Here is a 19,378-nt window from a genome sequence, read left to right on the forward strand (position 1 = left end):
TCAGCAGGCAGTACTCTCAGTACAAATATTGGGGCAGTTATGGATGAACCAAGATGGTTGGTTACCCTATGAGTCAACTTCTGAGAAATCTGACCTAAAACATCAGGGAAAGCCTCTCTGAGGAGATGATATTTATTTTGAGAAGGAACCAGTCATTTTTAGAGCTGGGAGAAATGTTTTCTAAGCAAAGAAAATAGTTAAGTGCTAATGGCAGAATAGACACTATATTCAGGAAGACAGAAGACCAGTGTGCCTGGAGCTATCTCAGTAAGAACACATGTGTGAATAGCTGAAGATACAGAGGTAGGGAGGTAAACAACCTGTGGGGACTTGGCAGAAAGAGTAAGAGGAGAAATTTATTATTATTTCAAATTATCACATAAGCTGTGGATACTTTCAATATGTAGAATTTTTATGTATGAGTCTGTGTGCATTGTTCCTAATAAAGTTACAGCATCGAAAAGGAAAATTCATTTTTTAAGAGAGTAGTCTTCGATCTAAATGCAAGCCTAGATATTTGGAAAATTCTTTCTAGATGAATGTGTAGGTTTTTTTTTTTAAAATAACATATATTTTTGGCTGCATTGGGTCTTTGCTGCTGCGTGTGGGCTTTCTCTAGTTGCAGCAGGCAGGGGCTACTCTTCATTGCAGTGCACAGGCTTCTCATTGCGGTGGCTTCTCTTGTTGTGGAGCACGGGCTCTAGGCACACAGGCTTCAGTAGTTGTGGCTTGTGGGCTCTAGAGCATAGGCTCAGTAGTTGTGGCACACAGGCTTAGTTGCTCTGTGGTATGTGGGATCTTCCCGGACCAGGGCTTGAACCTGTGTCCCCTGCGTTGGCAGGTGGATTCTTAACCACTGCGCCACCAGGGAAGTCCCGAACGTGTAGTTTTGATAACAGGGTTAGCATGAACTCAAGTGAGAACTGCAAGCACAAAGACATACCAGGACCCTCATGCTTGAATTACAGATCCATAAAAGAACCCAGGGCAAATTATTGTTTATAGCTTCTACAAAAAAACTATGACTCCAGGTGTTGAGATGTTTTTTCTTCTATTTGGATACCTCTGCATCAAAACCTCATTTGTAGATTCCAGGAGATACACATGGTGGAATTCTCAAGGACTTTGAAGTTTAATAATTTTGGTTAGAATCTTAGCTATGCCATTTCTTTTGCTGTTCATTTTGTTTTTCTTGAGTGGTTTATTTTAGGTCACTGACCCCCGATTTCTTCATCTGACCACAAGTAGATGTGAGTGTTGGTCTGAAGGATAGATGTTTTATGCAAATCACAGGGCATAGTCCTTGGTAAGCAGTCACAGATCAATAGTTATGATTTTCATAGAGTCTGAGCCTGTGTTTGGAACATTGCTATTTTTCAGACGTAAGGTATTGTAAAATGAGTGGCAGAAGATAAAACAGAAGAGCAGTCTGGAAGACAATAATCTGAAACAGACTGGATTTCAAGAAAGTAAAAGCATGCCTGAAGGATCCTCTGGGCTTCAGAATATTTTCCCAAGGGTTCTTTTCACAGTATTTGTAAGTTTTGAATAAAAGAGTTTATTTGAGAAAGTTCCTGAGTGGGGGGAAGAAAAGAAAGAATTTTGCATTGTTCAAAGAACAAGGTAGAGGATCTAATACGTCTTGTCTGTTTGTCAGTTTTAAGGCTTTTATTATAATTGTAACACACAAAATGTAGTCACACTTAAGGAGAGATTAAGAATCAAATTATGTTATCGATGCATTCATGTAGCCTCCATTAACTTAAATAAAAGTATATTCGTGGGAAGTTAACCCCTTCTATGCTTATAAGGAATAACTTTTATACACTTTTCTAAAAACTGCAGTTAGTTTTTTTTCCTGTGAGTGAATCAGCTTCTTTAAATTTTCCTGTGCTAAACAAAACAAAACCTTTGTGTAAAAACATCCAAATACACACACATATTATAGTAAATGTATATTATACATATATATCTCAAAAAATTAAATACATATCATGGAAGTATGTTAAGATTTGCATTGTAGATAGTAAGAGCTGATACAAAATCCATTTATAAAAAAGGAAATGATAGTATGTAGGCAGATAAATCTATTTTATATAAAGAAACTTGTTAGAATATTGAATTTTAAAAATGGTCTGTTGGAAAGTTCAATAACTGCTCTGATTATACATAGAAAACACCAAGAGTGTCATTTTACAACCTCCGTTTTACTGGCAAATTTATTTGGGCATTGATGGCTGGCGTAATTAGATATTTTACTTTCGAAGTAGAGGTTAGTAAGCTTATTAACTGATTTACTTCTTAAAAGAAGGATTTTGTTAAGGGGAAAAATAGCCATATGAAGATGGTAGGAGGAATTTTGAAATCAGGTCAACTTCCAGTTTAGAACTTCTGCTTTCTTTTATATGCCTAAGATATGGTTGAATAAATACATAAATGAATGAACAAATACCTGATAGGTGGTGCTTGTCTAAATTCTTAGAGTCAGAAATTTAAGTTCAAGGAGACATATACTTCATTGCTATGAGTCCAGGGTGGGGAACCCTTCACTGACTATAGGAAGTCAAATTTTCTCCAGAAGATAACGAACCTGGGATCTTAAAAGATATCCCACAGAATTTTATGTCCTGTGGCCTCCAAGTGATATTGTACTCTTCTCTCTCCAAGGGTTAGAGTTCAGGATTGATTTAAATAAGGACAATTTAGGAAAATTATATCCACATAAAACTGATAGAATTGAAGATAATGAATAAGTGGGTATTGACTTCCATTAGTGTTTGTATGAAAATTATGTGAGACCTCTAAATGTAATCTGTAGAAATATTTGGTGCAATGGAGATAAAAAATTAATTCAGCAACTGTTGTTTTTCAGATTTCTTTGCAAATACAACTTAAAGGCAATACCCTCCATCACTTCCCATACTCCGTCCATAAGAGAATGACATTCTGATGCTTCCTCCCACATGGAAATTCTTAATACTGCCCCTGAGGTGGTAAATCTCCCTTCTTAGATAACTTAGGGGCTTTCTCTCAGCCCACAGAGTTTTTCATCTCATATGCTGTCCACAGACAGTCCCAAGGCGTGCCCCTTTCCACCTAGATAAGCCATGGATACCACCATCTCTCTGCTACCCTCTAGACATTGCCTGAGCAACAAGACGAATTCTTTCATTCTCAGTATACAATGGGAAACTTGTTTGCCCCCCATGAGGATCACCATATCTCATGGGTAAACCAGCTGGTTCCCTCTCACTTTTCACACACTCTGTTTTTCCCTTCTAACTCTCTCACTCTTTTGTCTCTATCTTGCCTAAAGCCAGCAGTTTCCTTTAAATTTTTTCTATTCTAAACCAAGCCCCTCAAACAAATTTTCATCTTCATATCTTGGTACAAATTTGGATAAGGGGAGGGTTGACATTCTTTTGAATTCAGTGCTCTGGAATTTAGTGTTTTGGTTCTTAGTTATCCCCATATGGGAGTCTAACTTGTACCTAATACTTCAGCCTCTCAACTTACTTTAACCCCTCACAACAACCCTAAAAGGCAAATTTCATTAGGCATGTGACCCTTTTTTCAGATATATAATCTGAAACTCAAATACAAGGTCAAGTATTTTGATGATGGTAAAAGGGTACTAAACCATCATGCTATGGATTTGTTTGTTTCTTTGTATGTTTCTCATCTCACCCCCTACTATGCAGACTCTAAGATAAGCATCATATTTCTTAGCCGCAAATGCTTTCAGTGTGATAAAGAAAGCAGTACTTAATTTCAGAACTCTCAGAAACAGTACAAGTACTCAATGTCAATCTCCGTGGCCATTTGTAAGAACAACCAAATTTCTTGGTAATGAGAGAGCACTGTTCAGTACATTTCTTGGAGAAAATAGGACTTGAATCGAACATTAAAGAAGGCTTGAGATTTGAACAAAACCCTTGGAGTCTCAGTCATGGGTTTGCATCCCAGTTCAAATACTTTGAACATGATGACATTTAATCCTCAGAGGCTCTCATTATCTCACCTGTATTCCCTTCTTTGGTTATAGCCGGTCATACCTAGTGCATTGCCTAACGCACTGTAGGTTTTCAATAAACATTTGCTGAATAAATATCAATATAAACGGCTATAAATATGGCCTCATTATGGTAGTAAAACTCTTACATATGGTTATTTATGGTGTTGCATAAGACTACATCATAGGATATCAATGCTGAGAGATATGTTTGAGGTCACCCATATCCTTCATTTCTAGAGGAGTGGAAACTCAGGCCCAGATTGGAGGTGTCAGTGACTAAAAAGTTTGTATATTAGTGCTAAAAGAGACATGTAAGAAAATGAGGTGGGAAGGTAAGTAGAAGTAAGTTTTACAAAGGCCATTAAGTCTCAAATGAGAGGATTCCCCTGGAAGGCCATTGAAAAATAGCAAAAATTTAAAGCATGACAAGATGCAAGAGAAAGAATATGGAAGAAAATGAACAACCAAATGATTCTGTGAATCAAGACTTGCTTTTGCACTGATCAAATAATGATTTTTCCCCCATTTTGATCTTTAAGCTTTCTACTTAAGAGCTTATAAACCACAACTGTGTGCATCCTCATTGGATTAACAGTATGTTACCATTAGCAGTGGCTGGAAGACAAAGATCATCTATATGGTTCTTCTTAAACAGGAAATTAAAACAGAACTTGAAATGGTACCAACTTTTGCCAATTCAAAGAGTGCTGAGAAGACAAATCATATTCTGCTGAAAACCATATGCCTCCTTTATTCATCCACGTACTAAAGCCTTTCAAATCTTACTACATGCCTAACTCTCCTCTTGGCTCTGGAAATAAGATGGGGACAAAACTCGATATGTGTCTTCTCACATCGAAGAATATAATGAAGGAAAGAGACATTAGTGAAGTAGGCCCGTTAATAAAAGTATAAAAAAACCTGAGATAAGTGGTAGGAATGTCACGACAGTGACTCTATAAGTGCATAAGGCACAAAACAAAACAAAACAAAAAAAACTTTGCATTTTGGTTATAGCAGCTGGGAAGACTTCTTGAAAGGGATACTGGAGCTGAAACCTAAATTATGAATAACAATTAATTTGGTAAAAATGTGTATGTATTTAATTATGTGTGTGTTTAGTTTAGAGTAACATATGGAACGTGAGATTTGTTTGCTTTGTTTTGCATACAGAGCAAGACTGATTTTCTTTTTTAATAAGAAAGAATAGTACCTGTTTACCAGGAGGCAGCCAAGTTCATGATTAACTTACATACTGATTTAAGGCAATTGCTTTGAGATCAATACTCTTTCAACTCCAGGTATATGTATTTAGCAAGAGGCACTCAAGGTTGTTATCTACTCCAGCAAGATCCAGAAGTAGCTAAATCTCTTGAAGGAAAGGGAAAGCATTTTTAAAAATGTGAGATAGAAACAGAATGAGAAATATATCACCTCCCAAGATTTCATTCTGCAATGATATACTCCTTAATAAAAAGAAACTCTGAACAATGTAGGCATCCCAATTGCCTATATTTACATATATGGATAGCCTCACATTTCAAAGTCACTTGGAAATTTCTTAATCGTTAATAAGAAGATCAAAATTACTAGTTGCAGAGTTCAGTGAAAAGTGTACTTATATAAATACCCTTGCAATCAGTTCTGGTGCAGGTGTTTCTTGAAATCAATACATAAATTACTTATTGGGCTGAAAACAGAGGGCATTGTTAAAAAGGGAGCATTTGAGACCTTAGCTCATTAGACTGGATGGATAGTTGAAGGACGTATTTTTAGTTGGCAGAAAGATGGGCAGCAAAGGATTTTGAAAAGCCTGTGAGACGAAAAGGTTTAACCAAAAACATGTTTATTCATACATCTTTAAGATAAACATCATTATGAATACAGCATATTTATCAAAATGCCTGAATATTAACTCCTAAGAAATTCATAGTCTCAGTGAATACAAAAGGACCAATTCTAAGTGGAAGCTATTGCTGTATATTTGTGTTTGAAGGGAAAAATCATATCTTGGAATACTTGTCCCCAAATTAGAGCCAATCACATAAATGACATCTGAATAAGACACTTATATTTGGTGAGCATAAATTGACACTGAAATACCATTTCCCTAATAACCACTTTAGTTGTTATTCTTGTTTGCCCTAGAAATACTAATGCAGTGATAACAAGGAAGCATACTTACATTTTCCACTAAATTTAGAATTTTAGTAATTGAAACACAGATGCAGTGACTTTTACAGGAAATTAATTTGGTGTCAAGTACCCTGGTAGTGTTAGATATGCATAGTTGCTCAGCATGGACATATTGCTTCTACCAGTGGTGATGTGCACCCAACACACCACACACACATACACACACACACACACATCTGGGAATAAAAATGAAAACCCAAGATAAGTGTGGGTTGATAAGAGTGAAAGTATTTTGAATTATATAAAATATTGACATAATTATATTTTATTATCTATTAGTATATTCATCAAATGTTTCTTTAAATAATTCTTTAACATTTACCTTCATAGCATGCATTAAATAAACATGCTATAGTTTTTAACTGTGTTCCTTTACTACTTAATATTTTTTATTTCCTATAGATGAAAGAGGAAGAAAACATGGATAGAAATCTCAGTTTTTCTTTACCTTACAGAACCTTAAGTGTTGTTTGTCCCCTTAATTAACTTCATTCATTCGTTCTTTTGTTCATTTCTTCCTTCATCCCTTCCTTTAAAAAAATACTTATGAGGAGTTTGTTATAAATTAGGCACCATAGATTGGAAAGTCAAAGAAATGTCTAATGAGGTGGGTTTGTACCCTCATAGAGTTTTTGGTCTAGTGATATCATAGGTGTCAATAAATAATCTCCCTGGGGAAATTACTTTCAGTAATTACAGTATTACTGGGGTAATACTGAAAATGATCCAGTATTGAGAGAGGTCATGGCACAGCCTAATGGGTTGAGAGTTTCAGAGAAGACCTTCTGAAGGCACCAGAAGAGGTATCTTTGGGCTAAGATCTGAGGGAGGCATAGGATTAGCTACATGAAGTTTGTTAGGGTAAGGATATTCTGGGCAATGGAAATAATCTGCGCAAGGACCTAAAGTGACAAAATACATGGCGAGTTTTGAGGTATAAAAATGTTAGAGATGTAGAGGAAAAAAGATGAGAAATAAAACCACAGAGGTAAGCCCTGTACAGACAGTAGACAATGTTAAGTATTTTGGTCTTTAGCCTGAGAAAAATGAAAAATCTTTAAAGGGTTATATTCATGGTAATGGTGTGGACATAATTGCATTTTAAAAAAAAGATTGTACTGTATTCTCTGTGGAAAACAGATTACATGATACAGGAATGAATTCTGGGAGTTACAGTGCCATTGTACAGATCAAGGCCAGATTTGATGATAGACTATATTAGAGTGATTATAGGAGGTACAGAGAAGAGAGTGGGTGTTTGAGATACTTATGAAATAAAATCTAGGGGAATCATTGCTAGACGAAGCAAAAGGAGATAACAAGAATTACTCTTAGTTTGCCAAATTTGCTTACATCACATATGAGGAAAAGTACGTAGGGTTTGTGGTGCCTTTATTATCACTAATGGGTTATGACAATATGGTAGATGGATAGAGTTCCAGGATATTAGAGAAGAAATTGGACGTAAAATAAAATCCCAATCTTCAGAATAATTGAAGCCATAGACATACATGTGTTTGCCTAAGAAAAGCACATATAGAGTATATATTTATCAGGATAGGCTCTACAGAGGTAACAAACAACTCCTAAATCTCATTGGCTTAACATAAAGGTTTACTTTTAGGATTTTTTTTTTTTTTTGCTTTTAAAATGTATTTGTGTGTGTGTGTGTTTTATTTCACATTTGTTACATAGTATATGTGAGTGAGATGCTCAGCTTCATTTAGTTTCTCAGAGAATCAGGCTGGTGGAAGCTCCACCATTTTGAAGCTCAGTGGCTTTCACTTGGAGCCAATATCTCCCCAGAGGGTATTTGGCAATTCCATAATATATCACTTATTGTCATAACTGGAGAGAATGATGCTGGAAGCTAATGGGCAGGGATGCCATTAAACATCCTACAATTCACAGGACACATCCTACCTCTGACACTCAGAATTACCTGGTTCAAAATGACCATAGTATCAAGGTTGAGAAACCCCATTGTAGCTGTACCATCAGCACATTCTCAGATCCCATGACATGGAAAAAGACTGACGGCTCTTCAGCGCTTTATCCTGAAAATAATACACATCACTTCTATCCACAACACAGCTGCCCTAAGTAGTCGCATGTCCCTGCTGAAGTGCGGGGAGGAACTGGGGCATGTGGTGAGGTAGATGACATATTTTATAAGCACTGCTGGTACTGCCATGGTCTAAAACAGAAGCCTGCTGCAAATATATTGTGTCACTGGAGTCCTGTCTTTAAGCTGTTGTATTAGAGTGGTGGGGCAGTGGGGATCAGTATGACTGACATCTGATACGGGTGCTGAGAGAATAAATAAAAGTCTGCCAGTGAGTTCCGAGTTCAGACTGATCTGCTTTCACATTGCGGTATTCACTGAAACCCAGCAAAAGGCAATATATTAACTTTCCAATGTAATTTTCTCAGATATGTCTGAAAATGGAATTCATTATACTTGAGAATTGAATATTAAGGGTAATTAATGAGTTTGGCAGCTCTTTTATTCTCAGCGTTAGCTGGGAAAATTCCAAGTATTCACCAAATCAGGCAAGTTTTCTCGTTTCCTAGTCATTTCTTCAAGTAGAACAAGTGACTGGGGAACTACTTTTTAAAAAAAAATTCCAGAAGATTCCTTAGCTTCTAAAATAAGAGAATAAAATCATTTTGGAACACATAATGGAATGAAATTCATCATTCGATTGTCTTCTTTTTCTAGCAGATATTTCCTCAAAATTAGTATCTTAATAATTACAGTGAAAGACAATTTTTTAAAAAGGTAGAGTACAATTATGAAGAGAACAAGACCAGAACTGGTCTTGAGTTCTGGCTCTGCTTTATTGCTGCATGTCCACTGGCCTTTCTTTAGCTTTAAAATGACTACCCTCCTCAAAGGAGAAATTTGAGGATGGTTTATTTCATAGCAGATCTTGGCATATCCCTCACATATAATAAACACTGACTGTAGGTTATTACCACTATTATTATAATTATTGTTACTTATTTTAATTTCAGGTTAAACTATTCATCCCTTGGAGGATGATGCAGAATATTAAGAATAGTTTCATTTTGGCCTTGGATATACTGCTGGGAAATTTTTGGTCAAAGAGATTTGCATCCTACTTTTCATTTGTTTGTTTGTTTCTTTTAGTAAGCCCGTGTATCAATCAGTGTCCTGAAAGGAGATAGAAACCACACCAGTAATTCAAATTGTGTGATGAATTGTATAGATGGTTAACTAGTAAAAGAGGTTAAAGAAGGCTCTAAGAGATCCAGAAATTACAGATGCAGAAAGCAGCAAATATGTCTAGGCTCACAAATATGTGAGGGAAAGTGAACAAGGAAAGAACTAAGAATTTAGAAGATAGTTCCCCCACCACCATCCAAGGCTGAGATGAAATTCATGTTGAAGAGGGTGTGGCTGCCACAGAACCACACAGACAATGAAGTGCCCTTTGCAAAGGGGCTGGGCCTGAGCTGCTTTGGAGGAACCACTCATCAAGTGGCTGAGAAACTTTCTGTCACGGCTGCTTATCTTTTTCTTACTGATCTGTTGGCTCCTTTGCTGAAAGAAAGCATATTGGAACCACAGAGGAAAACCTCGTCCTACTGCTCTGGTCTTCCAATTTCTCTCCAGTGCCCTCTTTCCATAAAGCCTAACAGAGCAAGCTGGTAAAGGAGAAATGTTCACAGGATCTAGTTCCTCTATCATTAAGAGTGAGCAGGAAGACCTTAACTGGTGAGTGGCACAGTCAGTGGTGTGCTGGGACTGGCTATGCCAGCATATGAGAGCTGAATGTTTACATCTCTCCACATTTGGTGGCATCATGTAGGTTGAAATTGGCCATCATGGAAGTATCTACAAAATAGAAATTGGCAAACACTGCAGTTCAGTGCTTCTTGTTGTCGTTATTCTTGGAGAACCAGTTTCTCAGTATACCCCTGGGCACAACCCACTTTATAGGGAACAAACATACTATAAAAGAAAGAATCCAATTTTGAAAACTTATTGGAATCCATAAATAAACAGAATAGTTCATTTTAAAAGCTTGTCCACTTTGGAGTTAAGCAGCATAGATTCTGTCCTTTACTGTTTGCTATCTGTGTAATAAGGAACATAGTTTCTCTAAAGTTTCCTCATCTGCAAAATAAAGACCATAATAAGACCTCTCTTAGGATTGTTCTGAAAATGGAGCAAGATAAACCAGCATAAGAGACAGGCACACAATAAGCCCTCTCTAAGTGTGAGCGATGATGAGAATTAAGACCACATAACATTCCAAAAAAATTTGCTCAGTGTTTTTGGTAATATTAAAACTCAGCTAAATGTATCATGCATAGACTGACAAAGATATTACAGTCCTCAAAAAAGTTTGCATTACAATTCATTAAGAAATATTTAAAATAGTCTAAAAGGCTTATTAGTCATTTGAAAGTTAGGTTTCATAGATTAAAAATCTTTTAAACTTACGTTACTGAAGCCAGTAGCTCAACTTCTGGAAAACTAACATAAGGGTCCATCCAAAACATGAAGGAAAATATTTTTTGCCCAAATATTTTTACCATGTTGCTTATAATAGTGAAAAATCACAAAATAGGAAACTCGTTAAGTAAGTTATGGGATGGTAGGAAATATTTGGAATATTATGCAATGCTTTGAATAATGTTTATTAAGTACTGATTAACACAGGAAATGCAAATAATAATACAAAGAAAGGAAGAGAAAAATTATATACATTATGAACACAGTTGTGGGAAAATATGATTGTTAAATGCTTAAAGAAATTGCCTCTTGAAACAGTGCTTATAAATGTATATTGCAGAATGAAATAAGGGAAATAGTTTTCATTGTATGCTACTAAAACCCTGCTACCATATGATTAAATAGTAGGTACTGAATAGACCCAGAGGCAAAGGGCAGGGAAAAGAAGTCTATATATGGATATCCATACCAGTATTGTTCTCTTATTTATCTATCAATCTACCTATCTAAGAGACAACAAGTGTATTTCTTCACATGGATTTCTTTCTGTTTGAAGAAGTGCCATAGGGATAGTAGGAAAAATGGGGATAGAATAATCTTGAGATTGTTTCCTATGTATGTGACATTGAGTTTTTCAGAATAAGAGAAGCACATCAAGGGTTAAGAATTTAGTATTCTATTAGTCCCATCTTTGAACCAAGGTTGTTTGTGCCTTTCTTTTATATGGCAATCACTCTTTTCTTTTAATAAATCTGGTGATGTTGTTGAACTCGTTACTCATAGAAAGTCCGTTTCAGCCTGGATTGTTTTTCTTTTTCGTGGAAGCCCTTCTGTGTGGAAGTGTTATTCTCCCATCTTCTCTATTCTAGACCAGAAATCCTCAATTCTTTACTGAATGTCTCATTCAGCATGGGGTTTCGTATCTATTATGTGTTTTGATAATTTCTCTTACTTACATTTCAGGTTGCCAATGTTCATTTCACAATTTGTTAGCAAGCATTGAACTCAGAACTCTGGCAGTGAAGTGTAGACATAGTTACCCTAGCCAGTGTTGGTGAGGAGAAACACATTCTAGCTCAGTTTAGTTGTCACGTGAACGTTCACATCCAACTCTATTCATGTTTCTCCCTGATACTTCAAGCTTCCATGACTTGTGATAAGGTAAGGAAAACGGATAAAAGAGAAAATTTCTCTTGGACTTTAAATGGTGCAGACAGTATGCTTCCCCAGAACATATTAAGAAACATGCCAATTGATGATTTTAAAAATAATGGAATATGATTAGTGACATCTAAAAATGACCCTGTTAAACCTTTATTTTAATTCTTTGCTTTTCAGTAATTCACATTATTTTTTTTTTAATTAATTAATTTTTGGCTGTGTTGGGTCCTTGTTGCTGCACACAGGCTTTCTTTTAGTTGTGGCGAGCACAGGCTACTCTTTGTTGCGGTGCTCAGGCTTCTCATTGCGGTGGCTTCTCTTGTTGCGGAGCACGGGCTCTAGGTGTGCGGGCTTCAATTGTTGTGGCACTTGGGCTCTAGAGCGCAGACTCATTAGTTGTGGCACACAGGCTTAGTTGCTCTGTGGCATGTGGGATCTTCCCAGACCAGGGCTCGAACCCATGTCCCCTGCATTGGCAGGCAGATTCTTAACCATCGTGCCACCAGGGAAGCCCCACATTGTTATTTTGAGTCAATATTTACTGAGTCTCTAGGAGATGAGGTTAATGGACTAAAGTGTTTGTGTTTTTGTTTATTTCACTGTTTAGCATTCATACTTATTAAGAGTACAGTCTTCTTGTGACTCCATATTCTTTTTCTAGCTCAGTTTAAAGTGCAAGGAAAATGTAGACACTCAAAAGCATTGCTTAAATACAAAATAAATTAACACTGGCTATTTAAGATAAACAGTCACAGAAATAAGGATGCACATTTGATTAATATATCCTAGTCTCTTTTTAAACTTCAGTGACTCTTTATCATGACCAATTCATGATCTAGCCCTTGGCTACCCTCAGAAAATATTCTGCTATAATTTCCCTCTTCTTTAATTGTGATTCAGCCATACTGGCTTTCCTACTGTTCTTTGATCACATCATGCACACCTCTACCTAATTCTCAATGATATCTGCTCAGTGAGTTCTCTTTGACGCCCCCTACACAAATTGCATGAACCATCACTTGTGATTCTCTTTCTGTCTTTGTTACTTGTTTTATAATACTACCTAATATCATTATGTGTATCCATAAGTCTTTCTTTCTCACTGGATTAAAGCTCCAAGTAGGCAAATACTTTTTGTTGTTGTTCCACCGTTTTACCCACAATGCCTGGAACATAATAGGTAGTGAGTAAATACTGAATGAATGATTGAATGATTGACTGAATGAATGGATAATGCTAAAAGGTAGGTATTAGCACCAACGTTTCAGAATTATGGACCTGAGACCTAGAGTGGTTAAATACTCCATAACTTGTCAGAACTAGAAAGTGGCAGGTCTAATTTATCCAGATTGTTAGCTGCTCAAGATCATGACCTGTGCTTGGTGCCCATTTGAACAGTTGACTTTTAGGGTAAAAGTCACAAATTAGGTTTCTCAAATTAGGAGAATGTTTGAAAATCTCTGGTGTGAAAACCAGGGTCCAAAGTTCTCCTCCCACAGATTATTACACAGATTATTTTATCTCATTCACAAACTTTCATATCCCATGTGAGTTACATCAAGATTGGTTCCATTTTTTTTAGGATTTTTATTAATAGTTTGAGATTATTAATAGCTTATGATATGTGTAAGTCCCTGTTTTATGTTTGTTTCCATGCCTACATTAAGTTTTTGGTGGGGTGTCAAAGGATTCTTATAAAATATTTGCCCTCTCACATGTTCTGAATAATGACACTTCTTTTTTTTTTTTTTATAAAACTGTGGAATCTGCCACATTGGACATTTTTTACATTATAAAAATTCTTTACTATGATGTGCTAAAGGGAGAATGATTTCCCCCTTCTTTCCTTCCCTCCTTCCCTCCCTCCGTCCCTCTCTCTCTCTCCTCCCTTCCTTCCTTCCTTCCTACTTACCTACATTCCTTTCTTCCTCCTTCCCTCCCTTGTTCAACATGAGTTGTTTAATTTTAGCGTCCAATAAAAAAAAAGAGGGTATACTCAATCATTATTAAAATGGGGTAATTTAATTATTTAAAAAAGCACCTCATATACTTGGGTATTTGAAGTAGAAACACTCTATTAGAATTTTCCACACAATTTTATTAAGGTCCCACTTCCTTTAAAATAGGTCAAAACATGTTAGAATACTTGCCTTGGAAAATCTGAGTCAAGGTTTTATTCCCATTATTGGGACAAAATGCTTAAAATTTCTTATTTCCAGGCTCCATGTTCTAAAAGGAAATAGAAATATTCATCTCAAAAATTCTTATGTGGCTTCTGTGAGGTACGGTGCCCGGCAGGAGTGTTTATAAACATCTCACCTGAGTTTCACTTTCATGTGTCCCTATCTGGAGTTCAGAATTATTGTCCTACTTCCAATCTATTGCTTTACTTTTCTTCCACCTTGTAACATTAGAACTGAAAATAATAAAGCATTCTACAGCCTATTTCTTGCATACTTTGTAGGAAAAAAATACTACAGATAGCTACTAAATAATTGATAGATATCACCTTTCAAGTGTAACTGTAAGTGTACAACAATGCTCCAGTCTTCTGCATGCAAGTATCGAAATGATACCAGCAAAACACAAGTTGGCTAAATCAATATTATCAGTGGGACAGAGTTTAAAGAGCGGAAGATAACAAAGAGTGAATCTATAACTAAAAAATTAACGTCTCTTTACTTTATTTACAGTTCTCATGAAGCCTATATTTTTCTTACATATTTGAAATTGCACAGTCAATTTTTTTAGAATAGCTTTGCATAAAACAACAAAAAATAAACATCTGAGATATCTATTGTGTCTACATAAATTGAATGTTTCCAAATATGATCATTATTAGGCCCTAATTTTACTTCTTTAAACTTCCAATTGACTTTTAATTAGAATGCAAGCCCTCGGAAGTCAGAGATCGTATCTTGTTCATTATTGTGTCAAATGCACTTAACACAAATGCTGGTATGTTTTAAGTGATTAAAAATGTGGCTAAGAATTCTTTGTAGTTTTATAGATCATTTCAAACATCACTGCTCTGTAAACCTAAATCAGTATTTTTTGTTTTTTATTCACCAATTTCGAAATAAATTGCAAATATATCGTTGTTCAACATTTACAATATTTTATCCTCTATCATGTGGGAATATGAAGGACATGATACATATTAAATACAACAATTAAGTACATCTGATGTTTCTTTCTAAGGGTTCTGGAACACTTTGTAATATTAATTAAACAACAAAGAAGGGAGTTGTTTATAAGGTAGACAGGAAAGGGGCAATAAATGAATCATGTCAAAATGGATTCAATTCCTAGTGATAAAATTTATTCAGAGAATGAAAAGCCAGAGGACAACTTACTTGAATTATTAGATTATTGCAAATCACTATTGGCTGACTATTATAACAGCAATAATATCTTCATAACCTTTTGAAAATTACAAATCTATTTTACATCCATTTGGCCCTTACCATAATCCAGAGTTGTTTGAAGGACAAATATATTTTACTGATTTTCAGATTGTCAGAGTGGATATTAAATGCTTGCTTGTTTAGTTTCTTCATTTAATGGGAAAATTGATGTCTTCCCTCACTTTAGGCTGTGACATCCCCTGTACCAAGCTCCTATTGGTAGAACAGACTGATATAATCATGGCATCCTTGATTTTAACAGTGGGTTGGATTGGAAATATTTCACAAATAAAGTCCATAATAGCTAACTTTTTCTTTAAGGCTATAGCAAATTAGACCATTTTTAATGTGATTTTTGGTTTTATCATAAAACTCAAGTCAGCACAATTGCTAAACCCTCACAGTAGGAACAGGTGAAGCATATAGGGGAAATTGCAATGACATACATCTGACTGTGGATCCAAGTCATTGACTACATCTGTCAGATCCTAAGAATTCACCAAATGTTTGTTTTATTTTGTGCTATACATTAAAAGGAACTCTGAATCATTTTGGAGAAAAAATACATATTTATTCACAAAGTATATACTTTAAATCCAAGGAAGTTTGTCAAATTGTTTCACTGGGAGAGCACAGGGTACAACAGCAACATTTTAGTCCTGCTAAAAAACCATTATACTTATTATATAGCTCCAATTATGACATTGAAGAAGATAATAATGAAAAAAAATCCCAATAATAATCCCATAACTTTAACAAATGTAAGTGTTCTACATGTACACATCTCCTACCAGACCCTGTCAGTACATATGCATGATTCGAACACTGGTACACTCCTTGCATAGATGCAATTTTGTATTCTGACTTTTTTTTTCTTTTTACTTAGCATGATATGACACATTTTTCAATTACTACTTAGCCTGCAAAATTCTGATTTGAAAAGCTGAAACTTTGTATTTTTTCTTTTAAATATATTGATAGCAAAACAAGCCTGAAGACCTAGAGATAAACTCTAGGCTTCTAGGCCAAATGTCTGAAATGGTTATCACAATCTGTGATCTGACTTCAAATTTTATTCACCTACTCCCTCAACCTCACTTGCAGTTTTACTTATTTTTATCTTGTTGAATTTCCACTCTGTAATTTATCCATTTTTTTCTCTGTTTTCCAAGTTGAGATCACAAAACCAAACTACAGTAAGCTGGACTACTGGAACATTTTTTGAGGGGACTAGGGGGAAGGAGGAATGAGGAATACAGATCAGTTAAAGCAGTCTGTAGAGGTAAAAGTATGTCTTTGCAGTGGTCCCCTGCCTATCTCTCTTCACTATTTCAGAAGTTAGGAGCTTCTTTCTTTGAAGTAGCTGTGTGCATCTTTCTGACAAACAACAACTCTATTCTGTTATCCCGTCTCACCTAGAATCAAATATTTGCTATTCTTCCCTAAAATGGCTCTTGGCAGATTATCCCTGATTGTTCCTGAATTCCAGATTATTTTGGGCATTCATATACTATGGAATTTTCAATTAAAATAACTTTTTACTTTAGAGGAGTTACTTACAGTCCATTTTATTTTAAAAAAGATAATCCTTTCCTCTATGTTGTAGGTTTAATTACATTAAAAAAATGAATTCAACTAGATCACAAAATGACACTTTCAATGATTGGGGAAAAAAAAATAAATGTGATGGAAACTTCAGATAAAATTCTAGTTCTCTAACTAGCTGTGTGGTCTTACCATGTTGATTTACTACCATGGGGCTTAGCTTCTCATATAATGCCTTCTTAATCACTGTGGATAAGGAATAAATGCCTGAAGTATTTAGCATAGTTTTGACCCTTATTGAGCATTTGGTAAATGTCATTCCTGTTCAGTTTAGCCTAAATTTATTGAATATCAACTGTGTGTCAATTCAGCATGCCCTGAATAATCAAAAATGAATAAAATGGCTAACGCAAGATGCCTGTCGAGAGAAGGTTCAATTGTAGGATTACAAATTATGGTTTGGGATTGGACGTTAATATATTTTTGTTTGACTGAATAAAGTCAGGTATGAAAAGGGAGATGGTGTAGGGAAAGTATTCCAGATGCGCACAACACAAAAAGAATGTTTGACAGATTTGTGGGGGTTTTGTTCTTGCGTCTAAAGTAGCCTGATAATCCCAACAGATGTTCAGCCCTGTAATGCATGCAGACTCAATACTTTCATTGCTGAGAGGGTTTATGGTCATTGCCAACCCACCATTCTGCAGCTCACCCCCTTTGACCTTCAGTAGCAGATAGAATCAGGGCCCAGCAACACCTTTGCAGAAATGGGTGTCAGTGCCATCATCAAGGAACTTGATGTGAATCTGTAGGGGATTAAACTCCGTAACAAAGGAATGATACCATTTTTCTTGTACCAGGTTTTGGAACATAACTTCTATCAACTGTATATATATTTAAAATCAAAATTGCCCATCACAACTCTATTCCTTTGAGTAGTCCTACGCATTCCCATTTATTATGCACAATTAACAAGAAAGAAAAGCTATATAAAAAAAATTCACCTCCATTTTGACAGTAGTTTGAGACTCAAAGACTCATGTGGTTGCACTACCATCAACCACATTCTGCAAATTACTGCCCCTTGGATTTGTGCCCGGTTTTGAATCTTTACTTCTGTCTCCTTAGGCTTGTTGCCTAATTGTGATTTCCCTGACACCTCTCATCCCTTCTCAAAGGACATTGTTCGACTCATCTCTGTAGATTTTCTTCTTTGTGGGTGCCTGAGATCAAGCTTGTTCGGTCTATTCAGGTTGACTCCAGCCTTGCACAGGTAAATAATAAATAAATCTCTGATTTATTTCCATGCTTGTGTTGCACATGATTGACTTAGCTCCTAGCTACAAGCTCTAACTTTCTCCAGAAGTGAAACGTTAAGTGGATGTAAGTGAGGTTTACACAAATGTAAACATGTGATAAAATTTCATACACACACACACACACACCTGAGTACATGTAGAAATGGGTGAAGTCTGAGTCAGTTCTATAGTTTAGTTAAAGTATTGTGCCAGTGTTAATCTCTTGGTTTTGATAATGTTGGAAAAGCTTAAGCAAATCTCACCGTAGCCTGTAAGTAAACAGACCATGGTTTCAGATTACAAGCAGGATTCAAATCCACTCCACAATTTAGTAGCTGTATAAACTTGAACAAGCTCTTTTATGTTTCTAATTCTGAGCTCCATATTTCTAAAACTGGGGTAAAAATGATACTCAACTGTCAGGAAGTTTGTGAAAATTGAACAAAATGGTGAAAGCAAAGAATGTAGCATAGCCAACTCATCGTTTAGTACCAGTGGTGCCCAACCTTTTTGGCACCAGGGACCGGTTTCATGGAAGACAATTTTTCCATGGACCATGGTGGGGTGGGGATGGTTTCAGGCAGTAATGCGAGCGGTGGGGAGTGATGGGGAGTGACAGATGCTTTGCTCGCTCTCCTGCCGCTAACCTCCTGCTGTGCAGCCGGGTTCCTAACTGGCCGCGGACTGGTATCAGTACACAGCCCGGGGGTTGGGGACCCCTGATGTTGGAAATTAATCAATGAATATACTGTCTGCAGGATATTTCTTTACAAAATCCAGCCAATACACACTCGGTCAATTGAACTTCAGATTTTCCATTTTAAATTTCAATTTTTAATTTTAAATTTTAAAGAAAATTCTACACAGACTCACTGCCCTTTGAAATGACTTACGTGTAGTTGCTGTTGTAATGCAGTGGTGAAAACATAGTTAAAATTACTGCAGAAAGTCATCTGTCTGATTTACTGAGAAAAATGGTTAGTGCTTCAGTGTCTCCAAATAATTCTTATTATATACTATTCCCATTTTCTACTGTACATTTAGGCTCTGATTTCACAGTAAAACATAGATACAATTTTAATCTGACCTCCTGAGAATGATGAGTGAGGTGTGAGATCCAAACTTTAAAACAAAGAGATCCACTTCTCAAAAAACTTGTTGGACTTTGATTGGCATTCCATTCCTTAAAACAAAAAGTGGCTTCATTCTGTAATGACCGACATGTGAAATCTTACAAAGGGTATATGATAAAGCAGTAGTACACATGATA

The 19,378-nt window shown here is 36.0% G+C and overlaps 1 long non-coding RNA gene across 1 annotated transcript; it reads left to right on the forward strand.

Annotated features, from left to right (window-relative positions):
* Nucleotides 1-1,018: 1,018 nt before the first annotated feature.
* Nucleotides 1,019-17,211, forward strand: LOC309617222. Its single transcript, XR_014237810.1, has 2 exons — nucleotides 1,019-3,241; nucleotides 3,830-17,211. It is a non-coding gene; the product is annotated as an uncharacterized lncRNA (long non-coding RNA).
* Nucleotides 17,212-19,378: the final 2,167 nt, after the last annotated feature.

The sequence above is a fragment of the Balaenoptera borealis genome (assembly GCF_965194805.1).
Source record: "Balaenoptera borealis genome assembly, chromosome: 19".
NCBI lineage: Eukaryota > Metazoa > Chordata > Mammalia > Artiodactyla > Balaenopteridae > Balaenoptera > Balaenoptera borealis.